This window comes from Rissa tridactyla, chromosome 1 (genome assembly GCF_028500815.1).
Source record: "Rissa tridactyla isolate bRisTri1 chromosome 1, bRisTri1.patW.cur.20221130, whole genome shotgun sequence".
Classification (NCBI taxonomy): Eukaryota; Metazoa; Chordata; class Aves; order Charadriiformes; family Laridae; genus Rissa; species Rissa tridactyla.
The window spans coordinates 30,499,664-30,526,490 of NC_071466.1; the positions used below are offsets into that span (position 1 = coordinate 30,499,664).

The following is a 26,827-nucleotide window of genomic DNA, read 5'->3' on the forward strand; positions in this document are numbered from 1 at the left end:
GGAAGGCATGTTGCTCTTTACAGAGAGCTTTGTAAGATTAAAATTAGTTCTGTCTACAAACAAGATGTGTGAATTGAGGAAAACAAAAGATTCTACTATTTCATTTTTTCACAGTATAGAATTTCAGGGAGATACAGAATATCTCCCTGGAAAGGTTAAGTGTTCCTGCAAAGCAGATTTTAAGGGGTTTGGAATGCAAACAAATAGCCACTAATAGAGGGACCAGGTGCAGGTGTTCCTGTTGATTACTATGAAGAAAATCCTGAGGCTGTGAGTGTCAGTGTCTCTCACTGATGAGAAATACCAGATGTTGCATGTAAGAACTATACCAACCTTAGAGGTTTTTGATCATTTTAATGGAGTAAATTGCTCTTTGATTTTGAACAATAGATCAAGTTTGTCCTACAATCAAGTTCTATTTGTAGGCTTTGAAAGTAATCTTCATGTGGTGGGAGCGAGAACATCACTATCCACAATCCCTTTCACTGCTCATGAGATTCATCTGTCGTATCAGTTCTTCATGCTTTAAAAGATTGAGGTTTGGTTTTATATGTGATTTCAGGTCTAATTACAGGAGTGAATAAAGGAGCAAATTTTGAATTCTAATTAATTGCGTACAGGGTTCTTCATCATTTTCCCTGATAATTTGCCCCTATTTGTTTGCAAAAGAAACCTTTGCAGTACGGTAAACAGAAGTGCGGTACCCATTTCCTGATTACTTACCAAAACGAGATCAAAGGTGTAGTCATTTAAGTGGTTGTCATATCTTCTGATAACATAGACTTGATTTTATGTCCTGGAACAAAATAATTTTTAAAGGCTGTTTCAAAGTATCATTGACTATTAGCCAATTACTAAAAGCCAATGAAAAAAGCGATGAGGTTGTTCGCTGTCTGTCTTGAGGAATGAACAGTGAGAATTCTGTAAACTTACAGTATTGACTGCGCAAACTAAGCAAATAACAGTCAGAAGGCTGCTCTGCAAGCGTAGCTTAAATGGTGCTTGTAGCCACTCAAATGTGTCTGCTGCTAATTTAATTTTCTATTTCTTGACATTTTTGTTGTGTAGAGCTAGGCAAAAGAGCTATTTCAAAGCTCTGTCACCAAAGTGTGTTAATTTCTTGCCCAAAATTCATTGCTTTTACCTGACTGTTCGGGTTACTGTTACTGTCGCATGGTTATGTTAAACACATTCTTACAGCTGCTACAATTTCAGTAGAAGCACTCAGTGTTGAACTGACTGACCTGTTCAGGTTAGTGACTTCCAGAAAAGTGACTTCCAATTGACTCTGGAGTCAATTGAGACACCTTTTGATGTTGCCCGCTTGTAAGTTACCAACTCTTTAGTTGATAATTCTTTAGAGAGCATTAAAATAAAATTTAGGAAATGTGGTCTGCTGCTCTTAATATACGTGGCATAGAACCACATCACAGGAAAAATGCTGCTGAAATGAAGGAGGCGGCTGTTGCAGTGGAAGGGACTGATCCTAACGACTAGACAGTTCTGCATGTGGGACCAGATTCATTCCTCAAATCTGACTTGCAGGGGTTTTTTTGCTAATCTTGTGAATTCCTTATGAAAGTATTTTTTTTTTCTGTGCTGTCTGTATGGCTTCTTGCCTGATGAGGAGGGAATCCAGAACTATGTCTGAGTCAACAACCCAGTGCCTTGAACCAGGCAGAGGAGGATTTCAGCCCTTGTTCTGGGAATGGTGTCTGTATTGTACATCCAACAGCCAGCAGTTAAAACAAGGAAGAGGTCATGAGTAGACGGAGAACACTGGCCGCCTAAGACAAATCCAGAGAGAGTTCAGAATCCAGAGAATTCCAAATACTGATGTGTATCTGTCTTTGCTCATTTTTCTCTCTAGTGGTACACGCCCTTCTTTACAGTTGGCTATGTATGTGTGCAGACTGCCTTCAGGTCAGGATAGCATGTAGCCTACTGTTTTCAGTATTCTCCTGCGAAATGAGAGAGAAGTTGATCTTCAGGATAAGGAGAAAACGGGATCTTCATCTTAATAGTGTAGGTGAGCCCAGGCAGCCAAACTCCTAGGAGGTAGGGGGAATGCCCTAACTCCAAACCGGCAACATCAGAGTGAGATCTTTGTGATTAGTAGAGTTTTGGAGGGCTTACAGTACAAAAGGAGGGCATTGGTAAGCTGGAGCAAGTCCAATAGAGGACTACCAGGGTAGTTATGGAACTGAAGCATGTAATGTAGGAGGAAAGAGTGACAGAGCTGGCTTTATTCAGCCTGAAGCAGAGAAAGGTTAGGGGGAATCTTTCAAACATTTAGGGGGTGGTTGAAGATGAAGAAAAAATTGAGTCAGAGGTGGACAGTGAAAACAGTGGACATGGATTGTGGCATGGAAATTTCTGATTATTTATAAGGAATAAAGTATTCAGAGTGCTTGGACACTGGAACTGATTCCTAAGAGAGGCTGTGGACTCTCCATCTGTGGTGATACTCAAAAGGTGATTGGACAAGGTCTTGAGAACTGATGTAACTGAGGCTGCTCCAGATCTGAGTGGGCCTTGAACCAGATAAATCCCAGAGATCCTTTCCAACCTAAGCTAGTCCCTGGCCATTTCTTTCCTTAATCCCCCTCTCCTAAGTTTTTCTTGATAGAGAAAGAGCTACATCTTGCTTTACCTTAGGTATCTGCCCAGATAGTGGCGACATGGCAGAGCCACAGCTCTTTCTGCTTGACCACTTTTTGCCCTCCGCACACCTGTACTTTCTCAGAACATCTGTGAAGGGTTGCAGGCTTTGACCTTCTGCTGGAATGGCAGTAAATGTTTGACCAGAAGGAACAGTCAAAATCTTGGTAACCACTACTGTTGTGTAGAAGCTGTGTTGCTGTGACAGTTGCATGAGAAGTTTGGAGTCTGATGGATGAAACATAGATGCTCGTGTATTCATTATGATATTAACATCAGCCATTTTGTAAATTACATTTTTTTATGTTTAAATCGAAAACAAAAAGATGATGTTAGATGTAGCTATTCAGCTAATGTTTATTGCAGTAGCTTTCTAAACCACATTTTCCTCACGTGGGCGGGGGAGGGAATGTAAATAGCATTACTGTAATAAAATGTGGTCAGAGGATCCATGTTGCTTGAAAAATTAACATCTTTCAATTCATTTTTACATTGACGTTTCCCATTAGCAGTAGTGATTTAGCAGTAGAGACCCGTTAACTTGTGACAGGGTTCTGTTCTATTGCTATGGGCTCTTGAGTAGGATACAAATAATACTGGCTAACAATAACAGCAGCCAGGCATCTTTACCCCAGCGTGAATAGTGAAAGATCGTACAAGCACTCAATGTCAATAAGCACCACCCATGCAGAGCAGGTTATTAGTACATGAACAAGGGCGCAGCACGTCTTGCCAACCGTACAGTAGTCGATGTTATCCATTATAGGTGACAATGAAATCAAAATGGTCCAATTATTATGTCAGATTCATTTAATTCCCATTCTTGACTAAATAGCATTCCAGATGAATACGTCTGTAGCACAAAGTAATACGAGTGTCCAGAGTGAGCTTAGGAACCGATTATTCATAGAATCATAGAATCCTCATGGTTGAAAGGGACCTTTGAGATCATTGAGTCCAACCATGCACACATAAAAAAAACCCCTACAATCTCTGCCACTAGAGCATGCCCTGAAGTGCCAAACCTAGATGTTTCTTAAACACCTCTAGGGATGGTGACTCAACCACCTCCCTGGGCAGGCTGTTCCAGTGCCTGACCACTCTTTCAGTAAAGTAATTCTTCCCAATATCTAATCTAAACCTCCCCTGCCGCAACTTCAGCCCATTTCCTCTGGTCCTGTCATTATTCACCTGGGAGAAGAGGCCAACACCCACCTCTCTCCAACCTCCTTTCAGGTAGTTGTAGAGGGCAATGAGGTCTCCCCTCAGCCTCCTCTTCTCCAAGCTAAACATGCCCAGCTCCCTCAGCCTCTCCTCATATGACCTGGTCTCCAGACCCCTCACCAGCCTGGTAGCTCTCCTCTGGACACGCTCCAGCACTTCAATGTCCCTCTTGTACAGAGGGGCCCAGAACTGAACACAGGACTCGAGGTGAGGCCTCACCAGTGCCGAGTACAGAGGCACCATCACTTCCCTGCTCCTGCTGGCCACGCTATTCCTGATACAAGCCAGAATGCTGTTGGCCTTCTTGGCCACCTGTGCACACTGCTGGCTCATGTTAAGCTGGCCGTCCACCAGCACCCCCAGGTCCTTTTCTGCTGGGCAGCTTTCCAGCCACTCTTCCCCAAGCCTGTAACGTTGCTTGGGGTTGTCGTGACCAAAATGCAGGCTCTGTTTTGAACAACTCCAACTCTCTCCAGGACAGACCTGTTCCAGAGAGGGATTGCAGGACAGTCAGTGCCATGTGGCCTCAGATCCAGGAATCTGTCATTTAAAAGCTGGTCTGAAGTTTACACATTTCGTTTCTATTTGTAATCTTGTAGCCATAGAAACTTAGGATGGAGATCTTCCATTAATTTTCAGCCTTTGGAGTCAGGGATGGCTGAAGATTGAAGCACCATATCTAAACATCTGCAAATGACATGACAGAGGAAAGCAATGTTAACCATGTGCTTTTGTGAACTAGTCTGTGACTTTCGAATTTCTTCTGCCCTACTGACATGCCAGAGGAACTTAATAATGCCAGAAAAATTTGCAGCCACGGTAGATGTTTAGGGGGGGTTTACAAAAAAAAATGACTAGGGGATCTTAAAAATGAGAGCACTTGGGTATTGCAGGGACTGATGTGACTTGACATCCCATTTCCTTGTTGTGATTCTCTCCAAACTTCCATTGGTGACCACTGCCCTGTGGTTATTCCATTGCCCTGATTCCAAATGCTTCCAAATACAAGCTGAAGAGGCAACTCATCTCCAGGCATCTCTTAAAAAAACCCATTCTCTACACCTTTCAGTTCTGACCATTTAGGACTGTCCTGAATGAGATGATCAGTCATCTGTCTGATATCAGCTATACTTTCCGTAGGAGACATCATGTCTTTTTTCATAAAAGTAGCGTAGACTGTTTTGTTTCTAAATGATTAAAGTAATGCAGTTTACACTGGGAAGCCTGCAGTTAAGGAAACATAGCAAATACATGAAGTGTCTTGGGCCCTTCTCTAAAAATAGTTATCAGGAAGTTTTAGCTCTGAAATAAAATGAGAAGAAAACCTGTAACTTTACCACTTTATACTGGAAGTGGCAGCTATCAATGTAAAGTCTGCATTTACTCTGTGATTCTGTGATTAATTTTTTCATATTGTGCTTTAAATGTAAATTTTATATTCAGTTTGAACAGTGAGATCACCTGGAAAATAAAGCTTTTTTAAATTGCTGCTGCGATATGCTTGTATGGCTTAGTGACCTCAAATTAGAATGGCAAGGAAAGGTTGTAACAGCTTCGAGCGTTCATCACAAAATCGAGATGTTTGTAAGACGTTTTAACTCAAGGGTTTGTCTAGTTAGTGGAAATGATTTTAATGAAACCCGTGACAGCTTTTTTTCTGAAGATTTGACATTTGATGGTGATAAATGCAAAATAAATTCCTGCTCACTAGTGCCCAAATATTAGTTTTAGTAATGCATCCCTGGTAAGAGGGAGGGATATTACTGCATACTAAACCTTCTGCGTTGTACTGCAATTCGTGTTCCAGTGCAAAAGCTAAATGAAGACAACTAACTTCCATTATCCAACAATGGTGAACTGAAACATTCATTCTGTCCAAAGAAAGAACAACATACTGTGTGGCAGCAAATAAGTAGTTATGATATCAATAATACATATTTAAGTTCATGTGAACTTTTAGTATTAAAAAACAAAATCTACAGCTTTTCTGGCAAATTGTTAGAGGTCTAAGGTTGAAAAAAGGCTGAATAAAATCGATCCGATTTAGCTATTGGTCCTGCAATAGTTAAAGAATAAGGCAAGAATAAGTCTAACTGTACTAGAAAGTGTTTCTGCAAACATGTTGTTCATCTTTTAAAGAACTGATTCCGCAGCCTCTGGAGGTTTTCCAGTCCGGTGTTTAACTATACTTATATTTAGAAAGTTTTTGCCAAACTCCATTTTAATTTGTGAAAATTAAGCCTGCTTCTTCCTCTCTTTCCAGTCTCTATTTAGAACAGCTGATGGAACCAACGACTGCAGGCACCTATTTCTACAGGGTATAGGAAAAGCCTAGTCAATAAATTTAGGCTAAGTGGGCTACTAGCACAGGTAGGATGGATTCCAGTCAGGGAGGCTTTTACAAAAAACAAACATGTCCTTAATGCATCTAATGAACAGCGCAGATGTGGGAGATGATGCTTCCTGTTCTCTGCAGACCATTGGTTTTATTAGCTTCCTAGCTACCCACGGTATTGCTGGTCATAAACTTAGGCAGCTTAAAAAGCTGTTTGAAACTAAGCTGAATAAAACACCTGTAGATTCTGCTTTAATTAACTCCTGTCAGAGGTATTCAGGCAATAAATGAATTTGGAATCTTATAAATAGCTCTGTCAATTCAATTAATTTCTTGCATCATACATTTAAAGATGTTCATCTTTCTTCACTAAGGTGCTTTTTTTCACTTTAGTTAATGCTGCCATTTTCACACTTCATTTTTTTTTCTCAGAATTCTCTTCCCATCTGCCTTTTTGTAATTTCCTTCTTCCTTTGTTTTAATCCAATTCAGATTGTCTGTCGTTAGCTTGAGCTTTTTCTGTCGCAGCTTCTTCAATTCCATTTTTCCCTTCTTCATGAAACCTTTCCACAGTTTTAATTTCTATCATTTAATGTAGCACAATTAAAGTGGTCCATTCTTCCTGGCTTGTTCTGAATTGCTGAACAACCCTCCTACCTGTTTTGCTTTCTTAATCCCCAGTCTAGCTGATGCTTTCACGGTATTTTGTTTTTTCTCTTTCTGGCCCCAGGGCTAATTTGGTGTGCAAAGAGGTGCTGGAATGTTAATGTATATAGCTGAAAAAGTCTCCTCTACACCAAATACAGGTTCACTGAAAAAGAAAAAAAAAATCCTACATGCAGAGCACAGGCTCCAGTATTCTGGAAACATGTCAGTCTGGACAACTCAATCATGAGATTAGCTTTGTCCTTTTCCTTTGATGCTTGCTGCTTTTTCATATTCTCCACATCGCTTCAGTCGAACTTAAGTTTGGTTTACTCAGAAGATTCAGAGCTGAAAGGCAGTTTTGTGAGGTAGGAACGTAGTTTGAGGCAGAAGAGCTTCCCTTTGAGCATCTGGTAAATGGCTTAACCCAAAATGAGCTTTCCGTCCCGTTGCTGGATGGCTTACTGCTTGCTTTCTGGAGAATCCCCACTGCTCATGTTACACCAGAGGTTCTTTTCACATCCATAATGAAGCGTACTTTCTTTTTTCTGAAAAATATATGTATTTTATCAGCTACATCTGTTTACTGCTTATAAAAGTCCAAGGACGGACTGTCTCCTTGAGCTGGGTGAGCTTTGGATCAGGCATTTATATGCTATAGAGCAAGAGTGATGCAGATAGTTGACAGCGAGACAAGGAATCTCTTTTGGCCAGAGCACTAACACTTGGGTGATTCAAGAATTCTCTGATTTTTGAATCTGCTTTCGAGCTACTTTGAGCAGGCCATAAACTGGCAAACCAAAGCTACTTTGAGTGACTTTGAGTAAGCTATAAACTGCTTTTGTGCCTTATTTTCCCTCTATAGTTTTCTTGTTGTTCTTTATTTTTAACTTTTTGGTCTGGTTATCTTCTCTTTTTTCTTTTGATTTTTTTTTTCTGGAATAGTTCTTAAGATGTACTTTAATCTCATTATCCTACAAATCTACCATAAACTATTATTTCCTTGCTAACTACAGCAGCTGATAATCAGTACGGCCAGCTCTCATGCAGAGTGATGAGAAAGACAATAAACAGCACGAGAAACAGTTTCAGGCATTTTAAAATAAGCCTAACTGCAGCAAGAGACTATAAAAATTACATTGGTTGAGGAATTAGTTCAGGTAAAAAGAAAAAAAAAATAGTCTTTACTCCTCAATTAAGTAACAGGATTTTTTGTTAATGGAGGCTATGAAAAAAGCTCTTCTCAAGCACTGAGGGTCTTCTCTTGGGAGATGCAGAGAACTCTCCTCTTCCAGGGAGGGAGGGTGGCTCACATGAATTTTTTTGATTGTAAATGGGACACGGGCTGGGTAAAATGAGCTGATCTAGGAAAAAGGAGGAGGTGAAAAACAAGGGGGCTCATCTTCCAAGTGTCTGCGTGACTTGAAATAGGAGCACGTGCCCATGAACTCCTGACATTCTTGCTACTGTGCCCCCACCCCCATACCCTGCCTTTTCTCCTGCTAATTAGCATCTCTGTATACTAATTGCTGAGTAAAGTTCCACAGATCTTGAACAAGGGGGACAGAATCTGGTAGATTGGCATCATCCCACCTCAAATACAGTGCGAATCTGCCTTTCCTTCAAAACTGCAGAAGCTAATTCAGGGTTTGTATTGTCGGAGGGTACAGCCCATGCATTTCATCCAGCGTGCACCTTGCAGGGGCGCACAAATTGCTGGATTCTTGCTATGTTTGATCTTGCCACTTTGCAGCACACTCACATTATTATTGTTAAACAAAACACTTTGCAGAGCTGTGCAGTTTGTTGAATAGCAGCATTCCTGTTATTAGTGGGTTGTGGAAAGCAGCCTGTGATGGTATTAACTTTTAGCTTTGTGGCTTACTGGCTCAAACTGAGAGTGAGTGGTTGCAGGAAACTCCCTAGCAATTAAACTGTCTGCCACTAAGAAATGCTAACTTAACCTTTTGATCCAACTTACAGGAAAGTGAATTAATACACGAGTCTTCTCTTTACGTATGGTTGCTTTCAATCTGCTGCACTTGGAATACCTGCCCTTGTCTCATAGAATCATAGAATCTTTGTGGTTGGAAAGGACCTTTGAGATCATCGAGTCCAACCATACACACACCAAAAACAACCACAGACAGCCAACCCACAATCTCTGCCATGCATCATGCATAAACCAACGCAAGGTGGGATAAGGAAAGAGAGAGGAGACATTAGAGCTGATTCTTTTCCAACTCTATTCCTTTCATCTCTAATATTCCCAATGCAGGTTCCTTCTGCGCATCACAGAGGAAGGACTGTAAACTGTAAAACTTCCTCCTGACCTCCAAGAGAACATGTGCTTCCCCAGAAAATGGGGTAAATGTGATATAAGGGCTCTCTGACTCCAAAGATACGAGAACACTGGAAAATTTCCTCTGTTCTTTCTTGGCATGTTTCCCTTCAAGGACTGAATTGAGCTACAGCCAGACACTTTTTTTCTGGAAATGAGAGATAGATTATTTTGGCAAAATGTCTATTGCCAGTAGTGGAAGCCCTAGGAACTTGTTATATCAGTAGATAGAATTGTAAAAAGTAGGTAATAATATCAAGTAGGAGAGTCTGCAATAATGGAAGCATAGATGTAATTTATATACAGGTGAGAAATCAAACAGAACAGGATATGTATAAAGCCAATATAAATTGCCTTTCTGGTGCAATATGTACATCAGCCAACACAACTACAGTAATATTCAGTTTCTAATTCCTCAGCATTTCTGTCAGCTCATACATTTTTAAGGTAAGATTTGGGAGCAGTCTTGGTTTTGATATTTTTTATTTTTTTTCATCAGAAAAAGCACAAAGTTGATGAAATGGAAAGGTCCTTTTTAAAAAGTCTCATGATAGGGGGGAAAAAATAAAATCACCTCACAGAATGAAATGCTTCAAATGGCAAAAGCTGCTGTGTCTGCACTCATGTATGTAAGGTATGGCATGTTATTGTAAGATGGAAAGTAGTTGAAGAAGAACTTCCTTTATTTCTCTGGAAATATTAGGATTATATTTATACAGATCTATGACTCCAGAAGGGGGTAAAAGTGCATTTCTACATTCCTAAGAAAAAACAAGACAGAAGAATTTAGTTAATCAAACTTCATTGATTTATTAGGTCTACTTTCTGAGCACAGTCCTTCATGTAGCAGAGGGCAGGTGAGAGTTTAAACGAATGCTTCATGCTGGAGCTCTCTGTGAAGGAAAATGCCTTAAATGGTTACAGATTCAGTACACCTCCGCTGCTTCATTTGTCTCATAAAAACATAAATTTTACATTTTGACACTATGTAAAATAACAGTTCTAAGCAAGTCAGACATAGCAAAAGTTACAAAATGTGCATATGTAAGGACCAGGCAAAACTTTCTGATACAGTGTTATTAGTTATAGCTGCCTGGGAAATGTGATTTCTGTCTAGAAATCCAAAATAATGTAATTCTGTTTACAGAAATTAATTCCTGAAGTCGTTAAAAGCACAGGGCTCACTTTGGACTCTTGCTGGAAAAAGCATTGAACATGGAGAAGAGTTTCTTAAAGCTGTGGAAGGGAGCTCTCTGCCAGCATCCATAGGCAACAGGGTGACATCATTGTTTGGCCAAGGCTTTGTCTTATACGTCTGCTATGTGATAGTCCATGAGATAAGTGATGGGCAAACTTCTTCTGTCACATTTGTTAGGTTACATGCCGCATTCATGCAGGCCATGAGACCTCCCCACTGTCATTCCCTTCTGAGGAATTGCCATAAACAGATCAGTCTGACCCAGATATATAGTGGAATCCAGGCAGAAATAGAGAAAGCAAGGAAAAAGCAAGTGCTCTGTTTGTGATAGGATTTCATCCAGGATGGCAAAGATTTAGGATGAGGAACAGGAGTGAGGAATAAGAATGATTCTTCTCCATTGTCCTCAAGAGTGGGCCTGAATGACTAGCTTAGGTACAAGTATCTCCACTTTGGGGAATGTGAATGCCACCCTTTTTGAATACATTACTTTTTTTTTCCACTACACCCATTTTTTTCAAACAAAAATGTGTTTACAAGGTTATCATGCATTCATCAAAGCGTACAGATTTTAAAAAACAAAAACAACAAAACCCACCAAGATGCTACTTGTTTGAATGCCTGCATTTGGGTGTGGAAGACTGGATTTAGGGGATTTACGAAGTCACTGGTGAAGGGCTAATGAAAAAGGTATTGTCTCAGGACACGATCTGATAAAAGACGGACATCACCACACTAGTCTGGGCATCTGACCCCAGGGCAGATTTCGGGCTCCTGTTTCCTATACAAGACATGTGTTGTAGAAAAGAGAAAGATGTGAATTTAGCAGTCCATCACAAAACATTTGGATCATGGACCATCATATGAGGAAAGAAATGTTATCTAGCATGTAGCATCTGGCAATCTGGAATTAATAGAGGACACTGCTGAGACCTTGCCTACAAATGCTCCCTACAGCAGCAGGTTTTAGTAGTTGTAGAAGATGAATCTTAAGGGGAAGAATATAAAGAAATCTGTTAAAATAATAAGGGAATTGGTTAGCTTGTTTTATGAAAGGAAATGTTAAAAGCTGGGTTTGTTCATTCTTGCAAAATGAAGGCTAAGAGTGGATATAATTTCTTTTTATAAATACATGGATATAATTTCTTTTTATAAATACATGGAAGTGACAAACACCAGGGAGGAAATAGCTCTTTAAGCTGTACATCAGTATTGGTACAAGAACAAATGGATACAAAATTGCCATGAATAAATGTAGGTTAGAATTCAGAGATGTCTTCTAATCTCCAGAGGAATGGGAAGGTCTGGGACAACCGCGTAGGACAGGAACCCAAGTAGCTGGAGCTCTGACGTAGATCTGCCTAGATGTTCTTGTACTGGGACCTATCCAAGTAAGACTGAAAAGCTTTTAAACTCAAAAGGCTAGAATAATCTATTTGTAAGCTAGAATAGTTTATTTTTGAAATATTGAAAATACAAAGACACTAAGTCAATGAATGAAAAATAAAAAAGGCTTTGTACATAATTGTCTTGCTTGTCCGCTGTATCCTAGTGGGGCAGGACCTTGTTTCCAGCCAGCTCAATGATATTCTGAGTTGCAGAAATCTCTGCTCCATCTCTCCGTTCTCAGGGAGGCTTTTTAGTCCTGTTGAGGGCTGTCCTGGCATCTTCCTGTTCCTCACTGCAGTCTACCAGCTCTTGCCTCTCCCATCACAGAGCCATCTCCCGCTACCCAGGCAGTAGGTCTCCTGGGAAGATCTAAGCTTCCCCTCCTTCCAGGCTACGGTTTTCCAGTCAGCATTTAAAAGAACGGAGTATTCATCTGGAAAGACATAACTGCAATGGATACCATCTGAAAGAAGTGACAACAAAGTACCTCTGTAACTTAAAGATAGAGTCAGATCATCTATGAAGTGGAAAATTAAATACAGCTGGCTGTAAAAGCAGAGAAGTGGGCATGCTGATGCTGGAGGTTTCTGTCCACCGCAGTTCTGAATGTGGCAGTAAGAACGCAACCTGATTTCCCATGTTTCTGAATAAATGCTCAAACCAACATAATTGCTGAAGATTCAGAAGGAACCTATTGACATCTGTACTCAGTCCTGCCCATTATGTGCAACTGCTGTAAATGTTTGACTTGGCAATGAAATAGTTTCCTGTTGCTGGGATGGAGTGAGTATGTTTCTGTCTGAATTCCCATCCCAATTTGAAGAGGGCTTTCAGTAATCTGCATCCCTCACCCATGCAGTGAATGAATCAGACATATATGAAGGAAATCGTTTACCTTCCTGTAAGGGCAATCTCGTAACACATGTGCAAGCAGAAACAAGTTGCATAATCAGTCTTCCTTCTGGTGCTCCCTACTTTGACTTTACTATGTTCATCGCAAACATTATATTTTGACTAACTTAATGCAGATGAAATGTCCTCTGTGTGTGCAGTGGAGATGACACGATGTGTCAAGCTTCCAGACAAAAAATATTTTTTTTTAAATAAACCTAAAAACCTTCTTCTCGTCCTTGAAGTTTCATAAAAGTTTGCTTGAAGCTCATTTTTTGCCAGTATAGCTTTTTCCATCCCATGTTTCTGTGCAGTATGCTGCACGTCTCCTGTTGTCCATCATCAGAGGAGGGGCTGTCCTGTCCTTGTGGTGTGCATGGAAGTACGTACCTTGCATGTTAAAGACTAGGGAATCTTTTGGGAGCTAATATTTATGGATTGTTTCTATTAAAGTCCAGCTCCTACCCCATAAACTTTTATGCCTTACTCCCACGAGCAATCCCTTCACAAAAGGGAATTTAATTTGTGATTTAGGATTGCATGTATCACAAAATCTGTCAGGTCCCTGAGGCACTGCCAGCCTTGCCTGTCCCTGCCCGGTCCTCCTAGGGCTCCCTCCTCCTTGCCCACAGCCCAGGACTCCATGTTGGTCCCCCAGGGCCATCAGTCCTTGATCCAGCGACGTCACAGCAGGGCTGGTCTCCATCTCCCCACAGCCTGGCCATGAGCCCCACTGAGCTGGGCCCACCCATGGGCCCGCATCCAAGCCGGGCCTTGGCCCATCCCTGGGGAGATGCCAGGGGCTCGGGTGGCCCCCAGAGTCCCCCAGCCAGCTCTGCTCCTGGCTGGAGTGGTGGGATGGGCCCTGGTTGCCGGGCCCTGGTTGCCGGGCCCTAGTTGCCAGGCCCTGCCCTGGTGGACCCCAGGAGAGAACTCCCTGGTTCCTGGCTCCCCATCCCCATCGCTGCTCCCTGTCAAAATCCGCACACGATCGAGTCTACTCCACAGGCTGACACTTCTGTCAAATATCATTGAAAAAAAGATTTCATACCTAAATTAGTTTATACTACTACAGAATCCTATTGACTTGACATAATTCTTTGGTCAGGCTGTAGATTTGTAATTTAAGCTGTTAGCAGTAAGGGATTTAAATCAATACACCTTCAGTATTTCTAATACAGCACAATAGTAATTCCAAATGTCATACAGTGTATTGTTTCATTGTAAATATTAGTTCAATTAATTTCCTGATGGATATCTAATCAGTGCAGAAAGTACCATAATTATGAATTCACATCCAACTAGATTTGCTCTGCTGGTCAGATTTTTTAATTAGTGTTTAAAATATTTACAAATCTTTCTTGCAAAATGACCCAGCATTTGATTTGTGTTCTTTTTAGTTATTTTTAGTTTTTCAGTGGCTCTAACACTTTTGAAATGTGCCAAAACAGTAATGGGGGGCAAAGAAAACTTCCATTTAGTTTTAGGGTCTGTAAAGTCCTGATAACCTTTCACAATGAAGTGGTCTTCTGGCTTGGTAGATGAGGGGACAGCAGTGGGTGTTTTCTACCCTGATTTCAGCAAGGCGTTCTTCGTTGTCTCCCATAAGATCCTCAGAGAAGCTGATGAAGCACAGGCTGGGTGAGCAGACAGTGAGGTGGACTGAAAACTGTCTGAATGGCCATGCCCAGAGGGTTGTGATGGGTGGCATGAAGTCTAGTCGAAGGCCAGTGACTAGTGCTGTACCCCAGGGGTCAGTACTGAGTCCGGTCCTGTTCAACATCTTCATCCATCATCTAGATGATGGGATAGAGCATACCCTCAGCAAAGGTTGCAGAGAACAGCAAACTGGGAGGAGCGGCTGATATGCCAGAGGGTTGTGCTGCCATCCAGAGAGCCTTCAATAGGTTGGAGAAAAGGGCAGACAGGAGCCTCAAGAAGTTCAACAATGAGAAGTGCAAAGTTTTTTTGTAAAGAAGAAGTAAAAATAATCTCACATACACTGATATTTTGATCTGTAACACCAGCAGACTGGTCCCAAACCAGGTACTCTGCTCTCATACATAACCAGCATGAGGGCTGTAATTTCTAGAACACGGAGCTGATCATGCACAGCACTAAGCTATTTCCTATCGTGAGCTAATTGTATGATAAGGGGGAAAATCAAGAATAATTCTTGTGTTTTGGTTTTAGTGTTCTTCATGTTGTGGCCTGGAGCTAGGAAATCATTACTAGTTAGTGCTTGCATAATAGTCACACAAGAGGGAGTAGAGCCTCCTGCTTTCTGCAGTCTGTTTTGATGCGCTGATTCTAAGATGGAAGTTTCTTGATCACTATAGTAAAATATGATTCCTCACGCAATTGGGTTTTATATTGCACACAGACTGCTTGGCAATAAACTAGAGAAATAACATCATACTTCTAATATCCATCTTCAGTTTCTTTGGAAAGAGAGACTATTTATTCACAAAACTAAATTCAGCCACATACTTACATTTCTTTTTGTATTGCGATATTTGTAGGAACAGCACTATGACCACCTGTTGTATTTCTACAATCAGGAAAGAAAAAGGAGTGCAAATCTGGATAGAGGGAAATGGAGGTTAGATGTCACGACAGATTCAGAGAAATTTTTTTTTCTCTTTCTCCGTAGCTCTAAAACTTCAAAGCAACAACCACAATTCCTAACCATATGATCCCCAAACAATTTCTTGCCCTCTGCAACAGTCCAAGGTCTTGAGAAATGTCTTGGTTTTATTTCTATGTCACTCATATAAGTTTTTATTCTTTTGGGCTATGTATGTGCTACACCTGAATGGACAATCCTCAATGTGACATCCAAGACACATACTATATTGAAATATTTACCTAAAATTTTAATAGCTGAAACCTTCCCAGCTATGCCCATGAATGTCTCATTTTAGCCAAAAATCTACACTATTTCAGCTATTAGCTAAGAAAGAACTCCCATGCTCTTCATCATCATAAACAATGGGTGTTTTCATGTTTTAAATGGCCCCTCAGCAAAGGAAGATGTCTACAGATGGGGAAAGCAGAAACTGCAGGGTAAATAGGCACTTGTCTCCACGGTACACCACCACAAGGTATGTGTTTTCCCCTTCATGGTCTGAGGACCCAAAACAGAAAAAAAAAATTGATCCAAGGTCCTGTGTTAGGTTTTATAGGTACTTATAAATGTTGTATTTTATGTCCATGGGCTTCTGCTAAGTGTTCTCTGTGTTTGTGCCTTGGCTCGACATGTCTTGTCAAGAGAAAGACAGGTTGGAAAGGGCCGATGACGTTCCAAGATACTCTGTAGATAACATTAAGCGCTGCCAGTTGCTAAAACCTCGTCTCTCTTACCAGCTCAGATTTTTAGTAAAACAGTTGGAAAGTACAAGCCAGCTATTTGAAGACGCTTCTGAGAAGTGCTTGCTTAACAGGCTCTAAAAGCTATCCAAAATATTATGTTTTCCTTGGATTCTGTTTGAGGGGTTCTATTTATATTTTGGGGGTGACTTATTTATTTATGTATATTGTGAGAGAGGTGAGAGATGAGTGAATGAAAAAGAAACATTTTTTTTACTATTATTGAAAGAATATGATAAAAAGAACATAAATTCTGTGTTATTGAAAAAGACCTGCAGGGAAAATTGACACCCAGGCAGTTTATATTCACATATAATGTTAGTAAATCACTAAAATGATAAAAGCGTCACTGCTAGGCTTTACTGCAGAAATTAAAAACAAGATAGATCAGTTGAATCCCCCAGAAGGAAGCCAAAAGAATAAGGAAAAAATCCTTGAAGAGGACAGTTCATATTGTAATTACTGAAGAACAAGTAAAGAGGGAAGTTAGTTACCTGTTTAGCTAGTCCTGTGAAATCATTCACAGCTGTTCATAGCTCCTCTGCCACTGTCTCCTCTTCCTCCTTCTTTCTCTACTGGTCCTGCTCCAGCTCCCACCCATTTCCATCCTGCATCCCCTGGCACCCCTAGCCCACACTGGCCATCTTTCCCCTTTGCTCTGCCTTCCCTCTTTTCCGTCATCTCTTCTTGCTTTCCTTTACTCGGGTACCAGGTAGAGGGGTGGAGCAACTGAGAGAGCTGTAGGCTCTCCAGGGGCTTGCATCTGCTGTTGGAGGAGCCTGAGGTTGAGCGTGTTTTCTGATGTCTTCAGGGGATGTGGTGTAGCTCTGGATCAAATCCTGGGAATTAAACTATAAAGGAAAAGCTGCAAGGTGTTGCAAACTGAGTAGGTACTGTAATGCAAGTTTGCTGAGGATGGGGAAAGTGATATTCTATAGACAGCTGGGGGGAGCGCTGCATCCTGTGCAATGGTCTCCTCGGAGCAGTTTTGCAATGAAGTACATTAATATGAGTCTTTCCAAAAATATCTGGGAGGCCAAACATATCTGTGCCCTCAAAAAAGAAAATGTGCTTTATCTATGAATCAGAGGAGATGTGGAGGTCAGAACTGGAAAAGTATTTGCATAAAGAAGCAAAAATATATTAGAGGCAAGAGAAAAAATAAGTCGGTATTTTAAAACAGGCTGGAATTTATGCATTCTTTGTAAAGTGCTTTGAGATCAGTAGGTAAGAATTGTGTACGTTACCACTACCTTATATTCAACTATAAAATTCACCTTTTGGAAAAAGCTGTCAGAGCTGCTGTCATGTTACCAGTAATTATTCTTGCATAATTTACTCCTGAGAGGAAAAAATAGGCAGAGTCAAGTTCCCCTTAAAATTAATTATCATAAACCTTAAAATAAAAAGGCAGAGTCTGAACTTGCGGTTCAGAATGAAGACTGAAGTTCGAGCAGTTGCAAATGGGAAATGCAGATGGCTTTAGATATTGTGGGAAAAGAGTGAATGATGATCAACACAGTCTGCTTTAAAAAATTAAGGATACATCTAGCCATAAGTAAAATACAAATAATATATAATTTCTCAGAGTAAAATTGAAGTAATAAAAGAAGCACTCAACATTGAAGGGTCAGACCTAGGATCAGTGCTTACTTGTACAGAGGAGACATCTTGTATAGACTTGCCAAATTACCAGTTTCATTCTTCTGCAAATGTTGTAGTGGTTTTACAGGATTTTTTTTTTCACCTAACCTGGTATTAAATATCCCAAGAGAGGGGACTTTAATAAATCTTTGGGGGGAGATTTCCATAGACTGATAGACTTAATTTCAAGGAAATGTTATTTAGACTTTTTTCTGCAGTTGCTTTTAGTGATTCACAGTTACTTGGTTTCTGTGTTACTTTACGTAATTTGAGACTCCCTATTTTATACTTTTGGTTCAATAGAAACACCATAAATAAGATAAAGCCATAAGGAACAACGTATCCCTGCTTTTGTGCCAAATCCATTTCTGTTTCCTCTGACCACTCAGGTGCTTGGAGGTACTAAGGTGAATGCATGCTTATGGAGATCTCCTTGCACTTCTCAGGATATCAGAAATTAGATGGAAAGACTCCTGCGTAGTTCCATAGACCATAATGCCAGCAATAAGTATGATCTTGGTTTCTGTCAAGAGACCACTATATTTCTAGACGAGACAGGAAGAACAAGAAGTGAGTTCTGTTAAGAGTTATTCTAGTCACTATTTCTTCTTCAATGATTTTTTTAAATTTTTTTGGTGACACCAATCTATGAGGTTCAGATCTCAGACATGGAACAGCTAGGGATCTCTTAGCTAGAGAATGATTTTACTGTATAATGTAACTATTGCTACCAAACTACTTTAATTTTCTATCATTTTGGACTCATTCCCCAAAACATTTCCACACCCACATCCTACCACCCACTTTTTTTCTGTGCCAGCACAAGAATGTAATTTGAAAGCTAATCTTCTTTATTTATATTATGGAATAAACAAGCAACTACTAGAAAAAAAAAATGAAATCTTCATAGCTACTAGTCAAAAAGTACACAGAATTCAGTAAGGCTTTTCTTTTCATACATTTATTTTAATATATCAAATGTAGTTATGCTACAAGATATGATTTCTTTGTAGCTAACAGAATATGTCTGTCAATACTTTATCCTGCTTCATCTTATCATTTGTTTTATCATTTTATTGATAAGCAGAGGACTGTGGGTTTTTCAGAGGGGTCTGAAAGCTTGTAACCTGTTCAAAGATCCTGACTTTGACAACATAATCACAGTTTTATCCAGTGATGGTATGGCTAGATAGTATCTAACTGCCAAAGGCAGCAGGTGCTTTGACTCATTCATCTGTCTACTGATCCAAATCACAAGCTGTTACGTTACACATCTACACGCTGGTAGTTTAACCTAGCCCTAAGTGTATCGTGTGCCTAACTCACTTGGATGCCAATGAAAAATTACTAATGTGGAAGCCTGGAATTTGGCCTCGCAGTAGGTGGCTACACATTGTAGGCTGTTGTACCTCAGCTTTCTTTTACCTATTACCCAGGTTTGCCTTAACTCCCTGTCCAATATTTGTGCCTGTAGTAGCATGGGGAGCATGTCACCTGACTGAATACAAGTCACTTTAAGATGAGATTAGTCACTTTCTGAGCTCTATTGCCTACGTAAGTTATACATCTAAGAGCAAGGAAGACCTTTTGCAGCTAGAACCTTGATGAAATACCTCATAACAGCTCAAATGATGCCACATACCTATGCTTATGCAATTAAATTCTGCCCTAGATCTCCACTGATTATAGTAGGTGCTCACACATAGGTGCTATCCTTAAACTGTGGGTATCCACCTTTAGTTACATAAATGCACTGGAAAAATGTAGCAAGAGAGGTGGTACATGAAAAGATTCTTGACCAGTGTATCTGTAATCAGAGCTCAGGGCTATACCAACAGAAATCTTATTTTTAGAAAATTCTGGCAATATTCTGTGCCTTCAAACACAAATGACCAGCAGTCGTAGATATTTTGAGAAAACGAAGAAGGGTGTCACTGCTTTCAAGACTGTATTTGTGTCAAAATACTGCCCAGGTAGACGCATTTGCAAGCTTCTGTAACTGTAGAAGTCATCAGCATAATAAAATGCTATTATCTCTTTTATTGTTAAGTAAGTCAAATTACTATTTATTCTCTAAAAGCACATTTCAGAAGTTCATGATTGAAATGCTCAATAAATTTGCCCATTTTATTTTCAATATACATGTGTATTGAAAATAAGAGAAAGTAAGTTGTTCTCTTGTTAAATCTACAGCTGACTTTTAATGGTGCTTTTTCTCGTTTTGGATAAACTTATTAACAGAGTAAATCCTTTCCTGTGTTTTTCAGGTAATTGGAATAAAAATCTTTTGTCAGTCATAGTTGATTTATTTACAATGTCCATCACTGTAAGTGGGATTCATCTTCTCTAACTTCAGCCAACTACAACATGTAACATCTGAATTATTTGCCCTAGGTTACTTTGGTCAGTGGAGAAAAAAATCTATGCTTATGGCAATGTGTTTTTATTTTCCTTAATTATAGAAGGATTTTGTAGTGTTTAGCTCAGCTATAGTCTTTGATATGGTAAACACCTAAGTTCTTTGTTTCCAACAAAGCACGTTCCCACCAGGACTAGGATGAGACGCCTTTAGGGAAACCTCAGCATGTTGCAAGAAAATACGGTGTGTCAGGAATTCAGTCAGCATATACATGATTTCCTGTTGTTTCAGGACCAAGGTGCTCTACTGTCAAGAGAAAAAGTAATTTCTTTTAGCTAAACCAAGATATGTAGCAGGTGCTCTTGAATTACTCTCAGTCCGGAGGTGAAACAGGCGCACTGGATGGTTCTGCATCGCTGGCTGGTAAAGGAGCTGTGGGAACATGCCAGGGAAAAGTCTAAACTTTACTGTGTTTATTGACATGGAGGTAAAATTGATTTTCTTTTGCCTTGACTACAATTTTCCATAGTGATAACTAACCTGAATTAGCTGTTTCAAAAGTAGTGTGTGTTTTTGTCTACCGGTGACACAGATTAAATATAAGGTGACAGCTATTATGTACTCAGGCAAGTTGTATGCATTAATAATACATTTACCATTACCAGATAGCACACGCACGCTCTCAGGCCTGCATGAGTGATCTGACTACACTAATAGCTCATTTATTGTGACAAAAAATGTCTTGATTTTTAAATTATTTAATATTTTCTCAGTAAACTGACTTTTACAGTTAATGTGCTTCTGATGTTTGCATCCATTATTTTCTGTCAGCACAGAATGAAACCATGGAAGAGGATCCCAGTTCTCCTCTTACTTTCATATATGTCAGCATGGAATAGCTCCATGTTCAAATCAAGTTCAGCTGCAACAGTGTAAAATGGGAACAACATAAGGAGGCCAGAAGTGCCTGGCTCAGTGTGCATTTGCTTTCTATATCTCTCCCATGTGTGCTTTGTCACGAAGGATTCCAGTTTCCTATCTTGAGATGAAATTAGTAAATGCAAAATGGTCATTCCTTAATTTTAAAAAAAAAACGCAAAAAACAGAAAACAATTCCTACTTTATGTAACAAACAACATTATTTTAAAGGTTACTTTCAGTACGAGAAATGTAATGGGAAAAGAGTTTCCCTCTTTAAGAAAGAAAACATTTGTAGCTAATCTTTTCTGTTGGATGCAGATTTCTCTCTGCATAATTAGCATAAATTCACACACTATGTGCATAAAATGAAAGTGTTACCAGAAAGCTTTAATATATATCATTCATAAAGATTAATATTTTTTTTTCCTGACTAGGTGTTTGAATCAAGCTGACTATGTATTTCAAACAAAGTCTTCCATCAATGTTGAGGGACAAAGCTGAAGGATGCCCGTATGGTGAGAACTCCTCCAGCCACTACAAGCTTTGCAACAATGGCAGATGTGATGTTCTGGAGGATTTTTGTGGTAAGGACATGCTTTATGTTATGTTATGAAAATCACAGTTCACACGTGATCAAGAGAAGTTGATTTTAGCAGTTAAAACTCCGAATGGTCCTTCCTCTAGCGTAATTACTAGCGTTAACCAGCCCTTCCTGCTGCTGCCCTTGAAATGTGGTGTCATCCTTGGCTTTTCCATAATGTGCACGAAAAGTTCTGGGCAAGTCATTTCACCTAAACTTTTCATGGAAAACTAAAACCTGCATGGTTCTCATTTTTTGTGTATCTATGTGAGACACTAAGGTCTGATTTTCGGGTAGATTAAGTCAATGGCAGTTGCAAATGAAGTCATGTCGCATATATAATGTGTCACATAACCTCATATGCTCTGAAAAATGAGCCTCTAATTATTTCCAAATTGTCATTTGAAATTAGTGAAAGCATTGCATCTCATTGTCTTCATACCTTAGTTCCAGAGCCATAAAACTGAGGTTAATATCACCTCTTACTACTCTGATGTTTCCAAAATGTTCTCTGTTAGAGCATGGAGCTATCTACACAACAATAAGAAGAAAATAAGCATAACTACTCATTAATTTGAATATAGTATGTATTCACTCTTGTGCAAAAAATGAGGGCTGGTGACCTTTCAATAATATGCAGTCATAGACTTACAGACAAAATTGTTAAAAAGAAAATTCTGGCAGTCTTCAGTCTGTCACTTCCCTGCTTTTGAATACGCGGCTTTGTGATTCTAATCTTGTTCTTTTGATGTGGGGGTTGGGTTTTTTTTTTGTTCTGTAGATTCAGCTGCTAAGACAATAGACTCTACTTAGTATGAAGCCTCTGTTTTCATATGATGACATGCAGGAATTTTATGCCATCTTAGGACATGGTTTTAGTAAGAGACAAAGAGAGAAAAAGGGGTCCCTTTCTTTAGTACCCATGCAGACCAGATCACCTCCTCTTTGTTGTCTGAAGGAGTGGGATATTCTTTGAGGGAATATAGTTCTGTGCTCACAGGATGTGTTCTCTGGTAAATGGAAGTTCAAGAACATTGCTGGATAGATTGGGTTTGTTTGTTTGATTGTTTTCGTGTTTTTTTTCTCTTAGTTCAAGCATATATACAAACTTGTGAGCACGGAACCTATCACTTATTCTCTGGTTTTTAATAATGTGATTGTGCTATAATTTGTAATGTATAATGTGATTTGAAAAACAAAATCCAGTGCTTTTCTGTCCCAGGTGAGTGCTCAAACCATTAGGGTGCAACTCAAGCTACCTTTCATTTATTTTGAAGTTCAAAAGGGTACTTTTGAATTTACAACTAAATTATGATTTCAACACAAGTCTCCCAGTGGTTGGTCCAGGGCTGTGAAATAAATGATGAGTTTTATGTCTTCCATCAGTCTTAAAACAAAAAAGAATCTGCTGCCATTTTCACTGCAGACCTTGATTCTGCCACTCTGTGTAAAGAGTGTTTGGTGGATAAGACATTACAAAAAAACCAAGGAGGATTTGGTTTGAAAGAGCAAGGACTGAGGTGCTCAGATGGGGCGGTTTTGAACAGACTTGCTGCCTCCCAGGAACATCGAAGCAGAGCACACATGCCTCCAGCATTCAGCTGAGACACGTATTTAAGATATATACAAAAGGTAGTATTTGGGTCCAAATATTTGAATTCATGAGCTTTTCTCTCTCCATCTGTTTTGGGTTTATTGTCCTCTGTTCTGTTCCATGAATTTGCGGTGTTGCAGGTGGGTAAAATTTCCCAGACTTGACACCCGTAGGTCAAGTTGGCTGGAGACAAAACATCAGATCTTCAGCAACCTCTCCTGACTTTGTTGGCTCCACCTACTTAGGCAAGCTGGAGAATGGGCTATGAATCTAGGATTCAGGGTTGCTTGTCACAGCCTGTAAGCAACGAATGCTATCTTTGTATTAACTTAATTCTTGCTGGTTGGTCTCATCTAGTCTAAGTCACTATAGTTTACAAAGTAGGTACAGCTGGCTTTTCTCAGTCCAGTAGTATAATAATTTATGCTGCCTACTTTAAAAAGTATTTCTCTTTGCTACTTTACAGTGGTTATTTTGCATATGATAGTAATGTTTTTGTCCCATCCTTCGTACATGTCACGTAAAACACTACAGTCATGAGTCCAATGTGGCTAATTGGAGTCAATGTGTATACCCACATAAATTATTAAGTGAATTTTGTTCCTGATAGTGAGTACTTTCAATCACAAATGTTCAGAATGTACTGGTATCCTAGATACAAAAGGGGCTTAATGATGTCAATCTCAGTTCATATTGAATCTTTCCATATGAAACCCACGCTAATACCAAACAAAAATTCTATATTCCCCAGGCCCATTTCAGAAAGAAAATAGTGATAAAATGTCACTCTGACAAAAACATTCCAGAAAAAGCAGCCAAAGGCATAATTTCTTCAAATTAATAGCATTCAACTTTGTTCCTTGCCGTGGGGGGGGGGTGTTAGGTCTTACTCTCAAGTGTCTCTGTACTAAAATTTCAGGTCATTGAGAAACCATTGCTTTTATATCTGTTAGCTTCAGTCCCACACATGAACCCCATCAGTCTTTGTTGCTTGTTAGGTATAATTAATTTTGAAAGTGTACCATGCTGAATAAATCGCATGACACATTACACACTTTACAGTTATTTGTATCCATCTTCCATTCATTTTTTTTTTTTTTTGTAGAGCAATGCATTAATCCATCCTAAGGAAAGAAGAAAAGGTCAAGAAAAACATCAGTGACTGCAAAATAAAATTACCTTGTTAAAATAAAAGTGAGCCCCAAGTTTCTGGCACTAATCAGAGATATTTCACAGTGGAGCCTGAGAGGGAGAGGTCCAGGCACTTGGCAACAGGCCAAAGAACAGAGAAGGAGTAAAGAAAGGAGTCCTGAAGCAAGCTGTTACTGAATATACGCTAAGAGAAGTTGACCATAAGAAGTCGGTAGCATTTATTAAAGAAAGGATAAGCTTGTTAAACAGTCCATGTTTAATTTTAAAAGCACAATTTTAGGTATTCTTAAGCTGTGCTCAGCCTTATGAGCTTTTGACAAATTTATGTCTTACGTCAAATTTATGAATTATGTCAATACCCCAAATGACATCAAATCCAGACTGTCACAAAAACTGAAAGGTACTTGGAATTAACATTCCAGCTCACATTCAGATCAAATTTGTCTTCAACACGATAAAAATAGCTTTTTGGCATTTCTCTCAAATGAACACCATATGAAAAGCTGCACTTCCATACGATTCTGGGTCAAGGAACAAACTATTTGCAGCGACCCACTCTGGTTTGCCAGGTCTGCAAGCTATGAAGAGTGTGGCGGCTCCATAACAATGCAACTTCTCTGCCATTACATGACCCGAGAGTGTAGCAAGTGGTCTTAGCAGGGGTTGGAGAAATAATTGTATACCCCAAAGATAATTGGGGTATACAGGCATATTGGTAATAATAATTCTACCTGGTCTTTACAGAGCTTCTCCCCCATAAACACACACAAAACCTACTCCCTTCTTTTAAAAAGAGCTTCAAAAAGTCTGTGGCTCACAGAAATTATCTAGTTTATAGTTTTCTTACAAAGCTGAAATTTAAACAAGCCCCAAGCCTGCAGATTTAGGTATATTTTTAGACACCACTCTGTATTCCACTGAAATAGAGATTAAATGCTGTGTTATTGTTAAGCACATGTATAAAGTCTTTGTTATGTCAAAACCTTGTTTATTTTTTCAGACTACTCTCTTGCTTTTTAAAGAAGAGGTGGAGTTTTAAACAGGGGTTTTAAATGGGTTTAAAAGGAACATACAGGAAACTGAGTTTTACTTTGAAATTTGGAATATTCTAGGATCCCTGCCTGCATATCCATACGGTTTGAAATACAATGAAATTGTTTCCTAAATTCCTGTGAACTGAAACTGCAGAGCTTTGCAGGTCCTGGCTGAGGTCTCTATTCCCCATCATAGGTAGGGTGAAAGGTGGTCCTTTCACTGTTTCTGAGTAAAGGGAATAAAGCAGTATTTATGGTATGTGTTTAGCTGGGGACAAGAATTACTAGACGTTACAGAGGACAGCTGTAAGAGAAACTTTCAAAGGTCTCATACGTGACTGACTTACAAAATGTCCTGGAGACACAGACTGGATGAGGAAGAGATGCATTTTGGAGACAAGATCCCAGGTCACGCATGAAGGAAACTGCTATAATTTACAGGTTACATAAATACATGTAGCATGACCTTCTGTCAGACTTCACATCCTTCCATAAAATGCCATATCCTTACAGGAAGAGGTCTCTAGCTGGCCTGAAAATCGATTGCAGTATTTGATTTCCAGCCTCCAGGCAGCAGTGAAAGCAGCATTGCACGTAGCCTGGCTATTTGCACCTAAGCTGGTCCGGCGAGGAGTTGGTTTTCCCCCTCCCTTTCTCTCACACTTCTTAGTGCAGAGCTTGGGAGGTAGCCAAGCAGTGAGCCAGCACCTGCTGGTCACCATCCCCTCCTTCCTGAGCTTCCCACCACACTGGTCTCCCTCTTGCTTGCGATGGGTGAGGATTCCTGCAAATAGCAGAGTTTCCCAGCTCCCAGCAGTGAATCACTGCTCTGTCAGAACATTACAAGCTCTTTAATTTTTTTTCCTCCTGTGCATTTGTTTTCTTACAGTGTGTGATATGTATTTGCACATACTAACCTCTCTTAGTTTTCTTGCAACTTGTGATGTGAATTTGTCCATATTTAACCCCTCTGCTTCTACATAGGAAATCTGCAGCCAGCAGATCTGCGGCCAGCAGGAGCAGGGAAGTGATGGTGCCTCTGTACTCGGCACTGGGGAGGCCTCACCTCGAGTCCTGTGTTCAGTTCTGGGCCCCTCTGTAAAGAGGGACATTGAAGTGCTGGAGCGTGTCCAGAGGAGAGCTACCAGGCTGGTGAGGGGTCTGGAGACCAGGTCATATGAGGAGAGGCTGAGGGAGCTGGGCATGTTTAGCTTGGAGAAGAGGAGGCTGAGGGGAGACCTCATTGCCCTCTACAACTACCTGAAAGGAGGTTGGAGAGAGGTGGGTGTTGGCCTCTTCTCCCAGGTGAATAATGACAGGAGCAGAGGAAATGGTCTGAAGCTGTGGCAGGGGAGGTTTAGATTAGATATTAGGAAGAATTACTTTACTGCAAGAGTGGTCAGGCACTGGAACAGCCTGCCCAGGGAGGTGGTTGAGTCACCATCCCTAGAGGTATTGAAGAAACCTCTGGATTTGGCACTTCAGGGCAT

The 26,827-nt window shown here is 40.0% G+C and overlaps 1 protein-coding gene across 1 annotated transcript in view; it reads left to right on the forward strand.

The window, feature by feature from the left end:
- The window catches only part of UFM1 (ubiquitin fold modifier 1), a 38,647-nt gene extending 13,833 nt beyond the window's left edge, over positions 1-24,814 (forward strand). Inside the window, exons 6-7 of the transcript XR_008468186.1 lie at positions 21,412-21,561; positions 24,257-24,814. The gene's annotated coding sequence lies outside the window, so the exon portion shown is untranslated. The remainder of the gene's footprint in view (positions 1-21,411; positions 21,562-24,256) is intronic.
- The last annotated feature ends 2,013 nt before the right edge of the window (positions 24,815-26,827 follow it).